The sequence below is a fragment of the Atta colombica genome, unplaced genomic scaffold (assembly GCF_001594045.1).
Source record: "Atta colombica isolate Treedump-2 unplaced genomic scaffold, Acol1.0 scaffold163, whole genome shotgun sequence".
In the NCBI taxonomy this organism is placed as follows: Eukaryota; Metazoa; Arthropoda; class Insecta; order Hymenoptera; family Formicidae; genus Atta; species Atta colombica.
In genome coordinates, this window is record NW_017259254.1 from 1135016 (window position 1) to 1143315 (window position 8300).

Genomic DNA, 8300 nt, shown 5'->3' on the forward strand with positions numbered 1-8300 from the left:
TAAAATATATCTGAATAAAATTAAAAGGACAAGTTATTTTCAAATCAATATATAATTTTAAACCTCATTTAAATGCTATTTCCGATACAGTCAATATCCAATCAAAGATTAATCTCGGTAATGACATAATTTGCTGGAGGCGTTAGAAAATCTAAGTACCTTTAATCATATTTATTTAAAGATCCAATATTTCTTCTGCGATTGACGAGAAATCTCAAGAAGCAATATCGTGTACATAGATAATGTGTCGGCGAAAATGCTTTGAACTAGCAAAAGTGGATCGCATCGCTTGATTAAAAGCGTTTCAACTTTTTACATAATTGCTTTTTCAATAATCGTTCGTTATAAAAGACCAGGTGTAAGCAGATTGCCAATATATGTCAAAATCATATTTAACATAATCGATGATAAATGCGTCTTTTGAAGCAATTTCTTAAGAAGAACAAACAAGATTTAAAAAAAATATAAATAATTTAATTTATTCTCCTAATTATAATTATTCAATAATTTAAAAATATCATCTGTCAAAATTTTCTCTTTCTATGTACAATTACTTTAAATTTGTACATAATTTATTTGTTCATTATATAAATCATCTGTAAGAAAATTGAAAAAGAAACACAAATATTACATTTACAAAATTTATCAATATTCACATTTTACACATGTCGGACCTCAACGCATTGGAATTTTAAAGTTTGTTACATACTGTTGAGATACGATAATAAGTTCGATAAGATCGAGGAGAAAACTTTGCTGCTCACGCAAGCGTTTTGAAATGCTTTACGGGAAACAATAACCTTCCTTTAATAATTATTCCGCTAACGTTCCGATAGACAATATAAAATCCTTTCTGCGTAAGGTAAATGTATAAAGCTTTATCCATAAATTATTCACGACGTAATAAACGCCTTTTAAACGCTGCTTAAAAAAGTTTTTCATTGAAAAATTTTATTTAAAAAATTATAATAAAACAAAAATTATTTATTTTCAGTATAGCTTTGACAAAATTATCTCATTTCTTAACATGTAAGTGCTAAAATAAAATGTAAACAACCCAAAGTGTGAGTGATGTCAGTGCAATAAAATTTTCGTCTTTATTCATGTTATAAGCAAATGTTTTTTTTCTGTTATCTAACTGCGCACAAAGGAAAAAGGCATACTATTATAGTCCAACTCGCAGTTTCGATTCAGGTCGGAAGATATTGAGCAATAACATATTACTCTTTGGCACTTCATCAATTAGTAAAAATAGTGAGAGGAAAATCAAGGAGAGAGGGATGTTTTTTTTAGTAAAACCGCGCACGTTTCCGCTTCGTACGTAACATACGCTTGCGTATTTGAACATAGGATGAGACGATCAAAGATCTCGAGCACCGTCGCCAATTACACGACCTGTTCCAACAATGTGAGCCAACGGCGCGCACAACCGAGTTTCTCACGACATTCACCAGCGTAATTTCTCTCGCCATTGTCTAAGTCGTGAGTCGACGTATAGAGAGTGTGACTCCCATGAGTGCGCGACGAAAAAGCGGAGCATAACGGTGCTGGCGGAAAAATTTCGCTCCTCGACAAGGAAGCTCCCGATTTTCGTTATCGACGACGCGCGACGGAAATAGGTATCTCGTCATTGCGCGTGGAGACGTAATCACGGTCGATTATCCGCGCTTCCGCGCGAGATAACGCGACGAGCAAAGCGACTAATTATAGCCAGCGAACGTACAAATAACTAGGAAACACATCCTCGTATCATGTTATTCGCGTGAATGAGATACTCGAACGCGCAAGTAACAACATGTTTATGACGTTTACGAGCCTTACGAGGTCGAAAATGAAATAATTAAATCGCGAAACATTCCAATTATATCTTACTCATAATTCTGAAAGGAAATTTTAGAAAAGATTTATTTTTTTAATTATTTGACGATTGGTATTCGCGACAAGTTTTGACAAAATGCCAATGTTAATAATAGCGTGAAAACTTTGCCCCCTTTGGAGGACGTCTTATTTAGGAAAACTTTTAGAAGATTCAAAAAATTTTTCTTTTCTTTTTTATCAAACTATGTATATTAAAATTAAAAGAATTTTCATTTTATATTCCGTTTTCTTTTTGCACCTTTTAAATCGCTTCGGCGACTCTGTTTATTATCTGCCGGCGCTCGGAGGTAAGCCAGACTTCCATGGTTCCCTGTGCACAACCTGAACTCAAATGCATTGGCGAACACATGCAGAACCATTAGACCTTCTTAGTATAAGAAAAGAAATTTTCACTGCCCGCCAGTGGTTCTCTATGCAACTATTCTATATACGCGTAATATGGATTGTATGCCAAATCGGCATTTGGATTAAATGGGTGTGAACTTTCAGTCTGATTCTATTATTATGTACAGGTAAATTTGAACTAGTCAAAAAAATTTTCATTATGTCTCAATAAATTGAATGTATCTCGTACAGCAGAAATTATATCATAAGGACAGCTTAAATATATCACAATGTTTGTATGATATATTCGGAATATTTTTGTTGTGTGTGGGCACATCTCCATTAAAGCTAATCGTGTCGATCAACATACTATGTCAACGATGTTTTCTTAGTCATTTTAACCCTTACCTTACTAAGAGGAGTCACTATGTTACCGAATGATTTTTGTTCGTACAAATTTCTTTGCGTCTTTCGATAATTATAAATTGTACTACTAATTTTATTATTTTTCAAAATGAAGTGCCAATATTTAGTCTAGAAAGTTGAAAGTATGTTGGTGAATTTTTTGAATCATGCTGAATAGGAAAAAACAAATGGATTTTAGTGATCCCGTTAATATGGATGAGACACCAAATTGTATTATATCTAGTAAGGTAAGAGTTAAATTTACTTGTCTCATCTAATAATAGAAATATCAGTCTCAAAGTTTGTATCCAATTAATTTTAACATAATGTTCTGTATATTGCGTCCTGTATATTGCATCTATATCAAAAAAAAAAAGTTAGTTTATCGACATGATCAGCTTCAAGGTAAATGCAGGCAAGCATCTAATTAATAAACGATAGGAGAGAGTTACTAAATGCGTATTGTAGTCACTTAAATCATACTTTACCAATATTATATTCAATGTACGCAACAGTACAATTATTATTTAATATAAACATTTAGACAAAAATATAAAATAACTGAGAAATGAATAAAATAAACAAAAATTTAATATTTCGTGTATTAACATTTTAAAAACTCAAGTATAATTAATATTAATTTTTTCTTGATTAATATAGCTAATATAAATGTAATTATGCAATTTTATTCTGAATTTTTATAATTTTATAAAATTTTTATAAAAGAAAGTTTATTATAGAATATTTTACATTTATTTTATATACATATTTAAAGATTTAAGATTTAAGCTTAAAGATTAAATCAATATTTATTTTAAAATCTATTAAAAAAAATCTATTAAGTTTCTTATATAAATCATACTATTATAAAATAAAAAATAATAATTGACAATACGAAAATTAATTAATACTGAATGAAATAAATATATTATTCTAAATAATAAAAATATAATAAAAAAAAGGTTTATTGCATTTGGTAATTCTCCTCTATTCATCCGCATTTCTCTATGAATCTGATCCGAGCTAAAAAAGCAAAGAATGAATGAATTCACTGTCGTTACCTTAAAGCTGAATATACAATAGTGATAGGTTTGTAAGGACGCTCCATCCATATAATAGGCTTCGCTACCTGCGCTAATATATTTCAGACACTCAAAATGAATACTCTGCGAATTTGAGTTTTTGGATATATTTGGATATATCGCTTATGTGCGACATAGTCTTCAGATGATTTCAGGTAGCGATAGCGGCTTCAGTAAATTTATTTTTGCGTTTTAAAACCATGAGAGATATCGTGTAATATATCTTTCAACTTTCTAGCCTTACACAATAGCTCTCAGAAGTGGAAAATTAATTTGCACTTAAAACCGCATGTTTTTTTAATGACAGAATTATGGACAGAAAATTTTTTTGAAAATAATAAAAATGTTAATCGACGTTAGCGCAGATGCACAAATTGCACATATACAAATTGCAATTATATAAAATATAATATTTAAAAGTCAAATAAGAAGAGAAAGTGAAAAGAAGATATAAAAATAAGTTCCTGTAAAAACTTATTCATCGTAATATGTTCACATAATCTTTAAATCTGCATAATTAGAATCTCGCAGAGTTCATCAAAATTCGTAAGACATAAAACATATTAACAGACAGTCACGAAGATTTTCATCAGTTTACCACGCTGCATGCTTCATTTTCTGCCTTCACGTGGAAATATATTCTGTTAAATTTTATCGCGTAAAGTACACGGAGGAATAAAGCACAGTATGCGCACGTTAAGAATAAATAATAAATAAAATGTCTATAAATGCGCAGCAAACGCAACGACATACGAGATAAGAATTTAGTTTCTCTGACAGTCGTTGCGTGCAACGGGCTCTAAGTGTAGCCTATAATGAAATTTATTTTGCGGGAGTGTAGGGTGCAGAAGTTCCCACGGGATTGCCATTAGCTCGGCGGTTATGAGGAAATCGTGGCTTCGTATCGTGCTTCCTTATCGTCCGCAGGAGGAATTTAAAACGAACAGGGATATGTTCTCGTGTCGAGGCTCATTATTTGTTTGCGATAAGTGTCAAGGCCGCCAACTGTCAAAGTCCGGACTCTTAATTACTGCCATTTTAGGTGTTAACCTTGAAAAATGTTTCGCGTTCGAAAAAATATAAAATACTTTAATTACTTTATATCTGATAATGAAAGAATTAAGATGATACATGGACTGCTAAGAAAAGTATCGACTTTTGGATCAGGGTTTTCCTGATCGCTCTTGCCTCTACTAAATATAGCGATTATACTTTAACATTCGACCCTGACTACTAACAAGAACGTCTGTGCTTTTATTTTCTTCTGCTACGAAATTCTTGCTGATATACAACACTGCTCACCTTTAGGCTGACTATGATCTCCGACAGAAACAGAATATCGACAGAAATTCCGAGCACGAATTAATCATTTTAACGTTCGCTTTCATCAGAGAGAAAAATGTTTTGTATTTGTAACTATAATTACATATTACTATAATTATTACTGTTATAATAATAATAACAGTAACTATGTATATAATTCTACAACAAATGTATATAGTTGGCAACCTAAAATGACTATAATTATAGTTATTATAACCATAAAATAATTAATAACACATATACCCAGTTAATGAAATTAATAGAATGAACTTTACAGTATTTACTGAACTGAAGAGTTTCTTTTCTTTAATTGGACACTATTATGTGTCATGTTTTTTTTACAAATTAAATTATAATCGTATTTTTTATGATTGTCCCAAAATATAACTATAAAATTATAGTCATTTGAATCATTTTTATGGTAATTTCAATTATTTTATGGTTATAATAATTATAATTATAGTCATTTTAGTTGCTAACTGTACATATGTTGCTAGAACTATTTATATATATAGTTATTGTTATTATTATTATAGCAGTAATAATCATAATTATAGTAATATGTAATTATAGTTACCAAACACTGTACTTTTTCTCTCACATATATAAAGTATCATACACAAAATAATTTAATTTGTAAAAAAAATATGATAAATAATCCAATTAAAGAAAAGAAACTTTTCAGTTCAGTATAAATATTGTAAAGATCATTCTATTAATTTCATTAACTGGGTATATGTGTTATTAATTATTTTAATTATTTAATTATTTATAATAACTATAATTATAGTCATTTTAGGTTGCCAACTATATACATTTGTTGTAGTACATTTATTATTAATTATATCAAATAAAAGAAAAATCCCCTAATTTTCAAATGAAGTTGATTTTGTTTACGATTGCGTTTCAAGTCCGACAAATCAGAATTTTACAAAAGAAGAAAGTTTACAGAAAAATGTGGATTTATCAATCTACATACGAATATACATATATTATTAAACATCAAGAACCAGGTTTTAAAATATATTGAAAATTGAATTCCTTATCTTATTATTTATTTGATTTATTCTTATCAGTCTAATTTCTATTTGTTTATATTATTCTATATCTATATTATCACAACAATGATAGGATGGCTCATTGTCAGTAGGATTGAAAAATTCAATTATTTACCGTGTTTTCTCGTTGTAATCGCACTTGAATTTGCGTTAATAATATAACATATAGTGGGATGTAGAATTTAGATTTCACGCGCGAATTACTGGCACAAGTTCGATAGGTGCCACCTATCCTACCGCCATTGCTACGCGCTTAGTGGACATCGAGGTCAATCAACTGCAACGCGATGTAAGGTATGCATTTGCATGCGCGGAATTGACACGTAAACCTTTCCTACGCAACTCCCGCGACTTTCTCGTTATTACCATTTGAATTAGCAATAAACTGAATAAATAATAATTCGATGCGTCATTGAGATTTCACACGCCAAGGAAATATGTATCTTATTAAAGTGCTATTTCCTCAACTTTATTCTCTATTAATACATAGACAATTTCAGTTTTTAGAATATATTAACAATATTTATAATAGGTGTAGAAAACATTAATATATACTCTATTAATATACTCTCTATTAATAATTATTATTCTATTAATAATTAAAAGAACACACAATAAATTATTAAGAAATATGTATAAGTTAGCTTCATCTCGAAATAAAAAACGTTGTTGCGTATTTTGAATCAATGTTCTCGAAGTTTACAATCTTGCAAATCTTAAAATTAAAAGTAAAAATTTATTTATGTACTAAAACTATTATTTTTAAAACATTATATTAAATTATTATACAAATCTGTAATGAAAACTATTAATTATATAAAATTAAAAAAAAAATAACAGAATCATTGGAGTCAGAATTCACTGCGCAAAAATAAAACTCGTTCTTTTTATTTAGATCGAAGACATAAGTATAAAGTCATGATAATCAACTAATCTATAAATCAAAATTAATTAAAATTCTTAATTGTTTCGCAACATATAAATTAATAACATGGTATATTAAATATTTATATAAATATTTATACTTTGTATAGAAGCATTGACTATGTAATTTTGAGAATACAATTGAGATTAACTAATTGATACATATTACTTCAAGCGATGTATTAATAATAATAAGTATGCAACATAGCGCGATGGATGATATGAAAAAGTATGAAAAGTAAAGTAGATTAAAATTCCGTATCAGTTTATCAAGAAAATATAATGATTGACCATATGATAACAATGTGTTTTGCTATGAAAGATGATATACAGTCATTTTCATGAACACAGTTATAATTAGATACGGTTTCTATTTCATTTTGTTTCATTGTACGTATTAATTAAGATTATCTGACGTTTTAAATCGGTTCATCTATCTTTTTCTACAAATAGGTCCAGATAGTGATCAGTTAAGCCACAATTAAATTAAACTAATATTTATTGAAGTGAATGGAAGTTCAAGTGAATGGAAATAAGTATATGAGCGAGTTTGTAATTTTAAATTTGATTTACTTTCTCGTCCATTCACCTGCGATTACAAGAAGTTCCATTCCAGAATAAATTATACAGCCTTGGCATTAGAATATTATATGTGAGAAGTTCATCTAAAGGAAATTATTGCAGATTTACTTATCGAATTCATCATTGCAAAGAATAAGGTATATCGGATACTTTGCTATCTTATCATTTCAGAAAACAAACACGTAATGCGACTTAAAATCATGAACTTACATTTTAAGAATTGATGTTTAATATAAATTCAATCTGCGAGTATTATTCACAGAAATACGCTTATCTTCGTCAATTAATAATATTTGCTGCGCAATTCATGTATGAGATAAGAGAAGGATGTACCTGCTCCGCGAATGCGAATTTGCATAAAGGATACAGCGCCATATTTTCTGCGTAACATCCTGTTGCAACTTGTTATCCGGATCAAGATTTCAGTTCAGAAATGAAGAGACTCTCTTCGAAATCTCGTGGTCGATAATATCATCGATCGACGTTGTCCTTATAAATCAAAATAAGTCTTCGTCATTGGAATCATAAAACTATAGAAGATATTTAAATAATTTAGTAAACAACAAATATAGTTATTCGACAAATATAGTTAAAAATTGAAAAAATTATTTCCAATTAAAAAACATAATTAAATATACAATTATTAAATAAGAATTGTGTTAAATAGTTTTTAAACATATAGACTCTTTTAATTAATTTAATCTTTTTAATTATTCTATTTTAT

General features: G+C 29.1%; 1 protein-coding gene across 1 annotated transcript in view; it reads left to right on the forward strand.

Moving 5' to 3' along the window:
* Positions 1 to 8300, forward strand: part of LOC108686066 (echinoderm microtubule-associated protein-like 2) — a 44123-nt gene that overhangs the window by 999 nt on the left and 34824 nt on the right. The window lies entirely within an intron of this gene.